Source organism: Podarcis liolepis (assembly GCF_965112155.1).
Source record: "Podarcis liolepis genome assembly, chromosome: 5".
NCBI classification, from domain to species: Eukaryota; Metazoa; Chordata; class Lepidosauria; order Squamata; family Lacertidae; genus Podarcis; species Podarcis liolepis.
In genome coordinates, this window is record NC_139556.1 from 101,603,850 (window position 1) to 101,618,791 (window position 14,942).

General features: G+C 45.8%; 2 long non-coding RNA genes across 2 annotated transcripts; one reads left to right on the forward strand and one right to left on the reverse strand.

Moving 5' to 3' along the window:
* The first annotated feature begins 1,110 nt into the window (after nucleotides 1–1,110).
* LOC310707491 lies at nucleotides 1,111–8,419 on the forward strand. The gene is made up of 2 exons (XR_014526506.1): nucleotides 1,111–2,947; nucleotides 3,411–8,419. It is a non-coding gene; the product is annotated as an uncharacterized lncRNA (long non-coding RNA).
* On the reverse strand, nucleotides 5,929–8,760 carry LOC310707464. The gene is made up of 2 exons (XR_014526471.1): nucleotides 7,757–8,760; nucleotides 5,929–7,726 (listed from the first exon to the last, which is right to left on the reverse strand). It is a non-coding gene; the product is annotated as an uncharacterized lncRNA (long non-coding RNA).
* Nucleotides 8,761–14,942: the final 6,182 nt, after the last annotated feature.

A 14,942-nucleotide genomic window follows, 5' to 3' on the forward strand; every position in this document is an offset into this window, starting at 1 on the left:
GAGATTTAGGAGAGAGGTTTGTGAAGCTCAAGGCAATGTCCAGGTTTCACCCTTCAGCTATGCTTAAGGCAGGACGGAATCCAGTACAGTGGTGCCCCACAAGACGAATGCCTCGCAAGACGGAAAACTCGCTAGACGAAAGAGTTTTCCGTTTTGGAGGTGCTTCGCAAAACGAATCTCCTATGGGCTTGCTTCGCAAGACGACAATGTCTTGCGAGTTCGAGTTCCTGCTGGTTGTTTTTCCTCCCCCCCTTTTCTAAGCCGCTAAGCCGCTTATCAGCTGATCCGATCAGCAGATAAGCCGCTATTAGCCGCTAATAGCGCTAATCTGCTAATCCGTCAATGGGCTTGCTTCGCAAGACGAAAAAACCGCTAGACGAAGAGAATCACAGAACGGATTCTTTTCGTCTTGCGAGGCACCACTGTATAAAGGAAATCCAACTGGGCCACATCTGGCCCCCGTCCAGATGTTTTGAGCCACATGTCCCATCGGCCGAAGCCAGCACAGCTTGTAATCCAAAACAGCTGCAGGGAGGCCAGTTTAAGGCTAAGGCTGGATTCACAGAGAGATGGCCCTGGGGCTGCTCAGTGAAGCCTCCATGTGCAAGGGCAGTGTACCTCTGAACTCCAGAACGGGGAGCCTTTTTCTTTCCAGTGCCTCTGATGTATTATTTGCACTCAATTCTTTTCCCATTTTGCCTTGTCTGCTCAGAGGTAAGTCCTGCTGCCTCCAGTGGGGCTTACTCTGAGTAAAGTAGGGTTAGGATTACACAGCGGCGTAGCCTGGGTTGTCAGCACCCGGGGCAAGGCAAGTAATTTGCACCCCCTAACCTGCCGCGTCAGGTGATCTGAGGCGAGTTGCCGCTGGCGCTGCCACCCAAACGACGCCGCTGCAGCAGCGGCGGTGGCGGGGCTGTGAGGAGGGGCTGCCTGGCACGCCCTCCGCGGCCCTGATGCGCGGGGACCACGGCGAGCGCTGAGAGCCGCTGCCAGCTCGTCAGTTCCGCGAGACATGGGGCTCTGCTACAGCCTGCGCCTGAGGCTCTTCAGCGACTCCGGAGGCGGCGAGCGCCCCCCCCCAGTGCAGCCGGCCCCCCTTGCACCCCCCACGCTACGCCACTGGGATTACAGCCTTGTTGCAAAACCAATGCAGATCAGCAAGGTCAAGGTTTCTCATGCTGTGTCACTGGCAGGAAAAGGAAATGCTTTTGTGAACAACGTGACGACCACAGATCTCTCCATCTTCTTTTGCTCCTTCTTTCTTTCTAATGAACAGTGAAGAGACTGGGCACTTTCTGAGTTTTGCGTCGCCCAGCACTGCAAGGGGTCAGACTAGATGGGCCTTGGGGATCCCTTCCAACTCTACATTTCTATGATTCTGCGAGAAAGGGCACATCTTTGAATGCATTGCATCGTAGAGCTGGGAGGGAGGGATCCCAGTGGCCATCTAGTCCAACCCCCTGCAATGAAGGAATCTCTTTTTTAAAAATATGTTTTATTAGTTTTTAACATAACATTTTCAACAATTATTAAACATACTTTTATACCTTATACAATTTTTTAGACTTCCATCCATCACATCTGAATTTTTTCCAATTTTTCACCTAATTTACATTTTTGACTTTCACTATTACATTTAAATATCATAACTAATATCTCTCTTCTTTGCAATATTTCCTGTTTCCCTCCTTACAAAACTTCTTGTAGTCCTACTAGCGTAATTTGTTGATTACAGTTGCTCTTCAAATAATTTGTATATTTCTTCCAATCTTCTGCGAATCTCTGGTCCCACAGTTTTTGAATCTGTCCTGTTATTTTGTCCAATTCTGCGTAGTCCAGTAATTTCGTCTGCCATTCTTCTTTCGACAGGGTTTCTTCTTGCTTCCATTTCTGGCCCAACAAAACTCTTGCCGCTGTTGTTGCGTATAAAAACCGTTTAATGTCCTGTCTATTAATGTCCTGACTTAAAATACCAAGTAAAAGCAATGAAGGAATCTCAGCTCAAGCAACGATGACAGTGAGCCCTCCAGTCTCTGCTCTAAACCTCCAAGGAAGGAGAGCCCATTTTCCAAGGGAGTCCGTTCCACTGCCAAACAATTCTTAGCGTCCTTGTTTTCCTCCTGCTGCCCAGTACATATTTGCTAAATCCAATAGTCCCTTCATTTCATACGAAGGTCAAATGCGGACGCCCTGAGATGCTAAAGTCCTCAAACAAGCAGCGTCCTTTGGTCCTTCCTGTGAAATCTCAGGGGCGCTGTTGTACATTGCATTTTCAGCTTTGACCGGCCAGGCTTAGAAGGGGCTGGTGGAGAGGAGGGTTTTTTTTGGGGGGGGGGGATCCTGAGAGAGCGTTTGATGGCGGCTGCCTGGGAAACTGCACAAGTCAGCTTTTTCAGAAAAAAATAAACCGCTTATTGTAATTTGCCAGATCTGATGCACAGCTGACAGGCACCTTCCTGCAGGCGGTGGGGTTACAATAACTCCTGCTGGCCAACCCACCACCAATGCAGAAGGAGGGGGGGGGATGTGTCTCTAGCCAGGAATTATATTTAGCCTTTTGGTTGCATAACAGTAGGCCAGCTCCTCTCTCTCTCTCTCTCTCTCTCTCTCTCTCTCTCTCTCTCTCTCTCTCCTCTGTAGGTCCTTTCCCTGACAGCTCACAACCCCTTATTGATGAGCAAGCTTTATTTTTAACAAAATAAATCAAATATCTGCATCGGGTGCATGCTGCAAATCTCTGGCATGCTGAATTATTTTTCTCTTTTTGAGACTGAGTGCATTGCGAGAGCTGAGCTGATGTGAATTTCTCCCCCATACGATACGCAGGCAGAAAGCAGGTTGTCAGAATGTGGTGCAAAGCTGATTTCGGCCTGCAAAAGTCCTAAGTATTTTATCTTTGACAGGCTGTTGGGTGTTTGGTTTTTTAGTGGAGGAGCTGTTAACATTTGTTGTTGTTGTTTAGTCATTTAGTCGTGTCCGCCTCTTCGTGACCACCTGGACCAGAGCATGCCAGGCACTCCTGTCTTCCACTGCCTCCCGCAGTTTGGTCAAACTCATGCTTGTAGCTTCGAGAACACTGTCCCACTATCTCGTCCTCTGGCGTCCCCGTCTCCTTGTGCCCTCCATCTTTCCCAACATCAGGGTCTTTTCCAGGGAGTCTTCTCTTCTCATGAGGTGGCCAAAGTATTGGAGCCTCAGCTTCAGGATCTGTCCTTCCAGTGAGCACTCAGGGCTGATTTCCTTCAGAATGGAGAGGTTGGATCTTCTTGCAGTCCATGGGACTCTCCAGAGTCTCCTCCAGCACCAGAATTCAAAAGCATCCATTCTTCAGCGATCAGCCTTCTTGATCATCCAGCTTTAACTTCCATACATCACTACTGGGAAAACCATAGCTTTTACTGTTAACATAGGATCACATAATTGTGGAGTTGGAAGAGACCCCCAAAGGTCATCTATCGCAACCCCTGCAATGCATGGAACTTTTAAATGTCCATGCTATTTCAAAATGTTTAAAAAGCTGGGGGGGCGGACTTAACATCTCTCCCCCCCCAAGAAACCCAAGCTTAGACTTAGAATGACAGTTAAACAATTCTGCATCTGGCCACGTTCTGCAGCAGGTTAAAATGAAAAAGTGAAGTTGTCTGGATTTGATCAAAAATGGTTCTCTCTTGGGCTGGTGAAGCTGTGCCCCGTCACTGGCACCTCGTTAAGTTTTCTGTTAAAAATAATAACGATGCAAACAGGGGGGAAATGGGTTTAAAACAAGTGAATAAAACCAGTTGCAGCTCAGGACAGTACTGAAAACCCCGCTAAGAGAGAAATCAAAGCAGAGGGTCAGGATAATTCAGTTTGAATTCCCGCAAGATCTTCCTAAAAAGTTTCCACCCTCTTGGGCCAGCAAATAAATGGAAACACTGTACAGATTGGGCTCCCTGAAGAGGATTTTCTGTGCCTAAATGCCACACTAGACTAGAAGAAACTCTTGTATTCTTCATGCCTTTGAGAAAGAAGAAAACTCACAGTAGATCCTCGTCCTTTTTTCTTTTCTTTCTTTCTTTTTTTAACTGAGCTGTGGGCTCTTGTCTAACACAAACGTAGATAAGGTGGTTTTGAGACCTAAGCTGGAATTTCTCAGAATGTGTTTTTTTCTTGGGGGGAAATTCTCCACCTTGCGGTGTTTGGCGTTCCCATTTCCCCAGGCCTAAAAAACAAGTCCGAGAGACCGCCCTGAGTTTCCCGGAGACCACATTGAGACACATGGTGTGTCACAAATTCAGCAGGCCTGTTCCTAGAGCCTCAACCCTGCAAGGTAATGCGCTGTGGAAGGAAATGGATGAGTCCTTGTTCCAAACATCAAGTGCAGAGAGGACTGAATTTATTTAATTTATTGATTCAGTCCATTTATATATGGCGCTTTATCAAAAGATGTGTGCAACATTAGAAACACATTGCAAAACTTCCATGATAAAAGCACAGCTACGCCCCTCTCTCTCTTTTGTAATTGGTCCAGGGATTTGTGAACTTAATGCACATATAGCCAGAGAGTTGCATGCATGAAATATTTAGGCTCTCCTATTTCTGGGGTGTTTTTGGATTTTGCATTTGTGGGACCCCTTGTAAACATCTTCAGAGAGGCAGGAGTTGAATTAAAAGCATGCTTGCACTAAAGGCTGTTGGAATTCTTACTTGTGGAGAATATCCTTGGGTACTTTGCATATGCTACAGTCCTAATTACTAAAATTGATCTGTGTGATCCAGAATGCGCACAGGTTGAGGAGCATTAGAGGAGAAGTTAATAAAATTGTTTCCATGTTGAGAACAGGAAGCAGGACTAGATGGGCCCTGGACCGGATCCAGCAGGCTGCGTTTACATTCTCCTGTGCAATCCAGAGGAAGGTTCCTTGCACCATTGCCCGTGAAATGTTAGTTGCTCAAGAGCTCTCCCAGATGCTCTTATGCTACGTAGAGATGCCTGAAATGTCTTCGGGTGGGATGCATCCCACTCGAAGACATTTCAGTCACCTCTATGTAGCATAAGGACATCAGGTCCTGTGGGATCCCACCAGCGAGGGCTGTTAACGGGAAAATCCGAGGGCTCCCTTGGACAAAACAAAGACACCAACCAGGATTACTTGGAGCAAAACAGCAGCCTGTAGGCTTGGCCTTTATTGATCTGTTGCAACAGGGTGCTCCCCTCACCTGCAGGAGAGAGGAGGGACCCAGAAAAATGGTGTGCAAGGCCTTATAAAGACTTTTGAAATTGCCACCCTGTAGACCAAGACCACCCCCAGAAACATCATACATACATCACAGACGGGGTGTAACCTAAGACCACCCCTCAGATACATCACACCGACATCACAGAAAAGGCGGTCTGAAACAGAAATTTTAATACTGTTTTTCTCCTGTTGTTGTTTATCTCCTGTCTGGCAGGATACTTGATTGGATTGCCTGGGGAGCCTGGCCAGTCTTTTGTAATGATAAATACTTAGTTCCTGGGCCAGGTCACAGGCTCACACCCTATTCAAACACAGACATACCCTTAAGACAGGATTTGTGAAGGAAAAGGCAATGGGGAGGCTTTTCCAGTTTGACCTTGCAGAGAAAACATTTGCTCAGTTTAGGAATCAAAATGGTTCCAGGTCTGTCTTCCTGTGCTGATCTATGTATGTGCTTGGTTGGTGAACATTACCATATATCTAAGACCATGAAATTCCTACCACAGGGCAAATCTATTCATTTATTTATTTCCGAAAATTCACACACTGCTTGCTTGTGGGAAGAGCCTCAAAGCAGTTTGCAAAAAGATGAAACAATAAAATCACCAGGGAGAAATTCCCACCATCGTTAAAACGGAACAAAAGGTTAAAACGCCAAAACAAGTTAAAGCTCGCATCAACTTTCAAAGCAACTGGAAACATTTAAAAAATTTTGCAAGCACCAGAAAGAATGCAGAGAAGGCGCCTGCTAGTATCAATAGGCAGGGAGTTCCAAAGTGTAAAAGATCGAGTGCTTTCAAATGCGGAACAGGGAACAGGGCCAATTTGACGATCTCGTAGGTAAACTGGTCCCAAGTTGTTTAGCCCCTCATCCTGTTCTCACAGTGGCCAAGGATATACCTGTGGTAAATCCCCAATCAAGATTCGAACTCAAGACCCCTCTCCCTACCCCTAGTTTTCAGCAAATGGGGTTCAGAAGCTGTAAACTAAGATAGTTGTTTGGTTTGCATGAGATGGGCAAAGGGTTGGTTTGTTTGCTGCGAGAAACGAGTTCCAACTGCAGATTTTTATTTTTATTAAAAAGGAAGAGCACAGGCCAGTCATTTTTCATGTTAGGATTTCTCTCTCTCTCTCTCTCTCTCTCTCTCTCTCTCTCTCTCTCTCTCTCTCTCTCTCCTCTCCCTTTTATCTCCAGCATCTTCTCATAAAACTTAGGCATGAGAAAAATGCTTTAATGTGGAACATTCCGTGAACTGAAAGTCCCATAACTCCTGTGCAAATATTGGCTTGAGCTTGTGGCTTCAGCTGGAGGCAGCAGCCCTGGTGTTATTTCTGTGGGGAGGGGGAAGTTAGGAAGTTTGCATTAGACATTAAAAGTGGGGGAAATACCCAGTGGATCATTTTCTGCGTTTCCTTTTCTCTTGGCAAAATTGCGTGCATATATATATATATCCCTCTTGCCATAAATAGAGTCGAAGCATCTCTATTTGCAGTTGTGTCTTTATAAAGCATGATTCTCTTGCTGGGGGGAAAGTGAGAAGGATGTTGTTCTCTAACCCCCCCCCCCCAGCTGCTATTGATGGGGCTGTGTGCAATGATTAACTCTGGTTAGGCGAGACACTTCTTTCTAATCCCTAGTTCCTTTTCGTAGCTCAATTCCACCTCCCAGGTGGTTGGTTCATTGCTTTGCAATATACAGCCGTACGTTGGATCTCAAACGCCTCACCAGTCAAACATTTTGGCTCTTGAACACCGCAAACCCGGAAATGAGCATTGTGGTTGGCAAATGTTCTTTGGAACTCGAACATCCAGCGCAGCTTTCGATTGGCTGCAGGAGCTTCCTGCAGCCAATCAGAAGCCACACTTTGGTTTCCAAACGTTTTGGAAGTCAAACGGACTTCCAGAACAGATTCCATTCGACTTCCGAGGTACGACTGTACATGCGTTGAATCACCAAATCTGCAGCGGTTACAGTGAGTTTATGTGTGTGCATATTTTAAAATCTATTATTATTATTATTATTATTATTATTATTATTATTATTATTATTCCATGGTTATAAGATGAATAGAAAACTCCACAGTTGCAATATAAGTATTTTAGTCTAAGATGGACAGGCAGCCCTTGGTTCAAATCTCACCTGTCCCATGAGTCTAAAAAATGTAGTTTAAGCACCAACAACCGGGAAACACTGGCCTGCGAGCCCTCCAATTGGAGAACAGCCTTTTCCGAAGGTGTCATGGGCTTTGAAGACACTCGAACTCAAGACGCAAGGGAGAAACGTGCCAAGAGGAAGGTACGCTTGGCAAATCCACACCGTGATCAACACCCGCCCGGAAACCAATGTCCCCACTGTGGAAGGACGTGTGGATCCAGAATTGGCCTCCACAGTCACTTACGGACTCACTGCTAAAACTGTGTTCATGGACGACAATCTTACTCGGCTACGAGGGATCGCCAAAGAGGAAAAAGGCAGTCACTACCCTCTCAGCATCATCAAACTTGTCCTGCACACACACACACACACACACACACACACACACACACACACACACCTGTCTTCCAGAAAACTCCTGAGAAAAGTGAGATTTAGGACACCAGAATGATCTGGGCTGCTGCTTTCTGTCAAACAAACACCAGCGCTCTTAAACACAGTTATTGCGGCACGAGGATTACTTACTTTTAAGGTGTGCACACAGACTGGAGGGGAGGATCGTCCCCCCTCTTAAACTGAGAGCTCTCCTAGCATATTTATAAAAGATATAAAAATGAGATGAATTACTCTTTTGTATGCCTGTTCTCTATCGTTAACCTTCCCTGAACCACAGATTCCTGATTCACCAGCACATACTTTTGTATTCAACAAACACAAAGTGCCTTATTGCTATTTTTTTAGGAGAAATCAAAAGTATCTCAAGCATATATTTTCTGTACGTTGTTCTTGTATGCAATTATACAACTATGTGCCTTTCTGCCTTTTCGCTCTGCTCTTTGGGTTATCCTTTTGTTGCATCCTTTAAAAAAAAATCAAGTTATACTTTCCTAAAGAAAGAAAGAAAATCCTCTCTTTTTGTAAGAATAAAAATACACAGCATTTTCTGAAGGCTTGCTCTTACTTTTTTTTGAGGGGGGAAGGACACAAAAATTGCAGATGGTTTGAAGAACGTTTTAGCGACCCAATAAACTCTCAATATGCTTTGGTTGGGCCTATGTGCCAACCTCTTCTTCCCTTTTCCATTTGCAGCTGCTTTCTTTACCAGGATTGAAACATGGTTCGTTACTTGGCTGGTTGGGAGGGGTGAGCCTGGGGTGATTTCAGAGGATGCTTACAAACATTAGGACTTGTCGCAAAGCCCCAAGTGTGTAGATTGAATTTCATTATTTCGGTCACAGACCAGTTCCAGCCCACATACAATATCAAGGAAGTCATAAAACACAATAGGGATACATTTGAATTTGCAATTAGGTATAACAGGGACAATACAGATAAAGCAAAAGTTAAAAATATATATAAATTGAAACTTAGTCACTAACATATAACCTAAAATTATCATTTAAGGCCTTAATCATTATGATAGTGCAGCTTGTTCCCTACGTTTTCTGGCAAACGCACAGAATTAAGGGAAGTAATAGTGCCACTGTATTCTGCTCTGGTCAGACCACACCTGGAGTACTGTGTCCAGTTCTGGGCACCACAGTTCAAGAAGGACACTGACAAACTGGAACGTGTCCAGAGGAGGGCAACCAAAATGGTCAAAGGCCTGGAAACGATGCCTTATGAGGAACGGCTAAGGGAGCTGGGCATGTTTAGCCTGGAGAAGAGGAGGTTAAGGGGTGATATGATAGCCATGTTCAAATATATAAAAGGATGTCACATAGAGGAGGGAGAAAGGTTGTTTTCTGCTGCTCCAGAGAAGCGGACATGGAGCAATGGATCCAAACTACAAGAAAGAAGATTCCACCTAAACATTAGGAAGAACTTCCTGACAGTAAGAGCTGTTCGACAGTGGAATTTGCTGCCAAGGAGTGTGGTGGAGTCTCCCACTTTGGAGGTCTTTAAGCAGAGGCTTGACAACCATATGTCAGGAGTGCTCTGATGGTGTTTCCTGCTTGGCAGGGGGTTGGACTCGATGGCCCTTGTGGTCTCTTCCAACTCTAGGATTCTATGATTCTATGAATTTGGCTACCCTTAACGTGATCTCAGGATCCTTGTCCTCTACCAGGGATTTTAGACACTGAAGTTCGGATTCATTTGGAGATTTTTGCCTAGCAGGGGTAATAAATGCCAAGCGTATATTCCCGTAGAAACGACAGCGTAACAAGGCATGAGAGACAGTTTCTACCTCCATCAAGCCGCAAGGGCAGATATTCGTTCCGGTTTACCCTCGAATCTGCCCTGCAATAAAGGCAGATGGTAGCACGTTGAATCTAGCGAGGGTAAACGACCGTCTGTATTTGGGTATTTGTCATTTTGACAAATGATTTGCTGGGGTAAATCCTCTCCCATTATCTTTGATTGCTGGGTGTTTATTCATCTTGCTCGTGTGGCAGCCCCAAGTGTGTCAAGGTTTGCCATCTAACGCCAGCACCCTGCTCCAGACCATTTAAATTTGAAAGTGCATTCTAGCAAGAGGTCTGGAAATCATATCAGAACTACATTATTAGCCTACATTAAAAAAAAAAGATACTACATTTGACTCCATCTCCAACTACATTTGACTCCATCGGTTCGGGTTGTCCCCTCTGGGGTAGCAGAAAACCAGCTGGCTCCATCTTGCATGTATGTGGTCTCTAAGCATGCACAGAATTGCCCTGCCTGCTCCATTCCATTACGGATAGAAATAAGGATCTCGCTAATGTTATCTCCGTGCTTAATTAATGGGTAGCATTTGCCACCAGCATATGAGGCAATAAAGGGTTTTAATGGGTGATTAAATACTGACTTGGAGGGCTTTAATTGCTGGAAAAGGCAGTGTCCGCCCGCCAGATCTGAATCTGCTAAGGCTGTTCCTGCAGGACAATGACCTACAGTAAGCAAGGAAGTCTTACATGAACAAAGCAGGCATTTCGCCTGAGCCTCAACACAGACTCCTCCTAGGCTTTTACACGTGGACTGGGGCATCCCTTTCTCTTCACATCAACAAATGAGCTTGGAATGGAGAAAGATGCAGAACAAAGATGTCTTCTTCATAAAAGATGTTGCGAGGAGGAGATATGCCGGCCACTTGTACCTCTGTGGCCACCCCCACAAGGGCAATCGGTAGCACCCTACTTCCCTGGCAGATTTTATTGGGGGAGGAAGTGTGCTGCCATCAATAGCAACATTTGAACCTAAATTAGGGGGTGTGGGTTGATGAAGCGGGCAAGGAGTTCCCCTTGGGATTTGGGAGGGAAGAGAAGGTTCCACCAGAGATGAAACGACTCTGGAATTCCCCAGGGAACAAAGATTTAGAATAATGGAATCGCAGAGCTGAAAGAGACCTCAAGGGTCATCTAGTCCAACCCCCTGCAATGCAGGAAACAGCTCAAGAATCCCTCACAGATGGTCATCCACCCTTGGCTTTAAAACCTCCAATGAAGGAGAGCTCACCACTTTCCAAGGGAATCCACTCCACTGTCTCTACAGCTCTTAACCTCAGACAGTTCTTTCTGGTGTTCAGTTGGAATCTCCTTCCTTGTAACCTTACACCATTCCTTTGGGTCCGACCCTCCGGTGGCTCCACCTTCCTGTTAGAATTCCAGCTCCGTGATTGCAGTCATGGGATTGTTGTCAATCACATGACGGTGTGTGTTTTGACTCCACAGAGTGGGAAGTGACGGAGACAGGATGTTTGTGTTACTGTGTTCCGTGAAGTGGGAATGTTGTCCTTTGTTCCTTTTCTCTTTGCTGTCTGATGCTAGAGACAAAATAAAAAAAAATTTTCCAGTAGCACCTTAAAGACCAACTAAGTTAGTTCTTGGTATGAGCTTTCGTGTGCATGCACACTTCTTCTGGTATCTGAAGAAGTGTGCATGCACACGAAAGCTCATACCAAGAACTAACTTAGTTGGTCTTTAAGGTGCTACTGGAAATTTTTTTTTTATTTTGACTATGGCAGACCAACACGGCTACCTATCTACTACTGATGCTAGAGAGAGAGGGAGCCATGTTGCAGTGCTCCGTGTGTGTTTCTATGTAAATAAAGTAGATTAGCCAAAATGCTGAGTTGCTGAGGTCTGTTATACAAGGTGCGCAAACTCTGTGGATCCCTAAGTGTGCCAGTGTCGCTTGGCATCAGTAGCTGTGATGTTCGGGCAGAAGAAAGCTTTTGAAGCTCCCGAATGATTAACCATGAGAGAGAGAACATGCCATTCGGGCATGTGTCTCTGCCAGGGTCCTACTCAAGTGTAGGCTGAACTCCTGACCCTTCCACCATCATCATAATCATTATCATCATTTTATTTGCATGTCGCCTTTCCATAGTTGAAACTATGCTCCAGGCGACTTACAGCATGGCAAGATTTACATAATTACAAACATAACAGAAGTCATAAACAATAAAAAAACGCACATCAAAACCTAATGGAAACAATTTCCACGTAAATCATAAGATCTAAAACTAAGGATACAACAATAATATCAAAAACAGCAACAGCTCTCTCAGCCCCCAGGAAACAATACTTCAGCCCAAGAATCTGTCCAACAGCCTCAGTTTTGTAGCTGGAGTCAGTCCGCACTCCACTCTCCCAGGCCAGATGGGAAAGGGCCAGCAAAGCAGGGTGCAGGTCTTCCAGGGCTCACAGCCAAGATGGTCTCATTTAAAACAACAGAGATAAAAATTAAAAAAAAAAAAGTTTAAAAGCAGCTGCAGTCCTTGTGGAGCCTGTCTAGCCCCACCCCAAGCCAGGTAGAGAGAGGCAAAGGCAGCGTCCATCAGGCCTTCAGGAGGCAGTCCCTCCATGTGACAGCAGCCTTTCAGATATTTGGTGACTATCTCCTGCTCTGATTTTCTCCAAGCTAAACAGACCCGACTCCCCCCTGAACCATTTTTATTGGCCTTTCAGGTGATTCCCCCATGTCCATCTCAGACACAGAGGAGTCAAGCCCACATCTCCTAGACCCAACCTCCTCTTTTGGGAGCAAAGGTTTTGCATTAAGACCTGTGAAAATTCAGACTTTCTCATTATGGGACCGAACTGCAGTTGTCAATCCAGCTACATTGAAGGGGTGGGTGGGAATGGCCCCCGACCTCTCCCCACCAGCATTGGACGTCTTCCTGAAAATCAGCAGGTAGTCATAATACGCTTTGCATAGAAGGGCCAAGTCGATAACAACCCGAAACTAGGATTCCTACTGCATTTCTTTCACAATGAAACATCAATGTAAATTTTCACAAAGCATTTTAAAAAATAAAAATAAACCCAGACTCCTTTTGCTCTGCTCCCCAATCCCTTTCTTCATACCCAGGGCAGCCCTCCTGCCCTCTGCCAGCCCCTCGGAGCCAGCACATCACATGGATCCAGGCCTTTGGGGCTGCAGTCTCTACTCTCCTCTCCCGCTCTCCAGCAAATGTCAAGTGTCCTTGAAAAAGCAAAGATCCCCAGTGTCAAAGCAATCATTCTTCAACATCAACTTCGTTGGACTGGTCATGTTGTGCGGATGCCTGTTTATTATCTTTTATAGCAGCTACTCAACTTAAGAATGGAAAGCGTAATGCTGGTGGTCTACAAAAGAGGTTTAAAGACTCTCTCAAGGCAAATCTAAGAAAAGGCAGCACAGTCGTACCTCGGAATCCATTCTGGAAGTCTGTTTGACTTCCAAAATGTTTGGAAACCAAAGCGCAGCTTCGAATTGGCTGCAGGAAGCTCCTGCAGCCAATAGGAAGCCGCAGAAGCCCTGTTGGATGTTTGGCTTCCAAAAATAGTTCACAAACTGGAACAGTCACTTCCGGGTTTGTGGCGTTCAGGAGTTGAAACACTCAAGAACTAAGCTGTTTGAAAACCAAGGTATGACTGTATAAACATGGATAATTTGGAAACACTGGCCTGCGAGTGCTCCAGTTGCAAAAGAGCCTTGACCAAAGGTGTCATGGATTTTGAAGACACTTGAACTCAGGACGCAAAGGAGAAACGTGCTAAGAGGAAGGCACGCTTGGCAAATCCTCAATGTGATCAACTCCTGCCCAGAAACCTATGTCCTCACTGTGGAAGGACGTGTGGATCCAGAATTGGCCTCCACAGTCACTTATGGACTGACTGTTAAAACCGTGTTCATGGAAGACAATCTTACTCGGCTACGAGGGATCACCAAAGAAGAAGACAAGCTGTCCAAGGGAGGAGGCCAGCAGTGGCAGCCATGGAGAGGCAACAGGGTGCTCCCTCGCTGCCACTCGCACTCAGGACAAGCACAGGCTGATCCTTCTTGATGAGCTCAGCAGCGACAGCAGTAGAAATAGGGAGCTTCCGGAATTAAATCAGAAGCTGGCGAGGGTTTCATAATTCTGGGGCTGTCCCTGGAAAACTGAAACACTTGGAGGGTACGTGGCTGGCCATTATGAGGACAAAGTCTGGATTGGACGGGCCACTCACCTGATCTACCGGGACTTTTACTATGTCTACATTAGGAAATATTTTGGGATTGCTTTAGTTAGAAGATCTTTTCAGCTCCATCCTCCAACTAAACATTAGGAAGAATTTTCTGAAAGTGGAACAGACTCCCTCGGAAGCTGGTAGATTCTCCCTCTTGGGATGTTTTCAAGCACAAGTCAGACGGCCATCTGTCCTGGATGCTTTAGCTGTGATTCCTGCATTGCAGGGGGTTGGACTGGATGACCCCTGAGGGTCCCTTCCAATTCTACAATTCTACAATTCTCTCAGTGACTCAGTTAATAATAATACTAATAATAATAGAAATAATAATAATAATAATAATAATAATAATAATAATAATAATAATAAATTATTTATTATTTATACCCCGCCCATCTGGGCGGCTTCCAACACAATATTAAAATACAGTAACGCATCAAACATTAAAAGCTTCCCTAAACAGGGCTGCCTTCAGATGTCTTCTAAAAGTCTGGTAGTTGTTTATTTCCTTGAAATCTGGTGGGAGGGCGTTCCACAGGGCGGGTGCCACTACGGAGAAGGCCCTCTGCCTGGTTCCCTGTAACTTGGCTTCTCGCAGGGAGGGAACTGCCAGAAGGCCTTCAGTGTCTGGGCAGAACGATGGGGGTGGAGACTCTCCTTCAGGTATACTGGGCCTTTGAGGCCATTGATGGCTTTAAAGGTCAGCACCAACATTTTGTCTTGTGCTCAGAATCGTACTGGGAGCCAATGTAGGTCTTTCAAGACCGGTGTTATGTGGTCTCTGCGGCCGCTCCCAGTCAGCAGTCTGGCTGCCGCATTCTGGAGTTTCCGGGTCACCTTCAAAGGTAGCCCCACGTAGAGCACATGCAGGAGTCCAAGCGGGAGATAACCAGAGCATGCACCACTATGGTGAGACAGTCTGCGGGCAGGGAGGGTCTCATCCTGCGTACCAGGTGGAGCTGGGAGACAGCTGCCTCAACACAGAATTGACCTGCGCCTCCATGGACAGCTGTGAGTCCAGAATGACTCCCAGGCTGCACACCTGGTCCTTCAGGGGCACAGTTACCCCATTCAGGACCAGGGAATCCTCCACACCTGCCCACCTCCTGTCCCCCAAGAACAGTACTTCTGCCTTGTCAGGATTCAACCTCAATC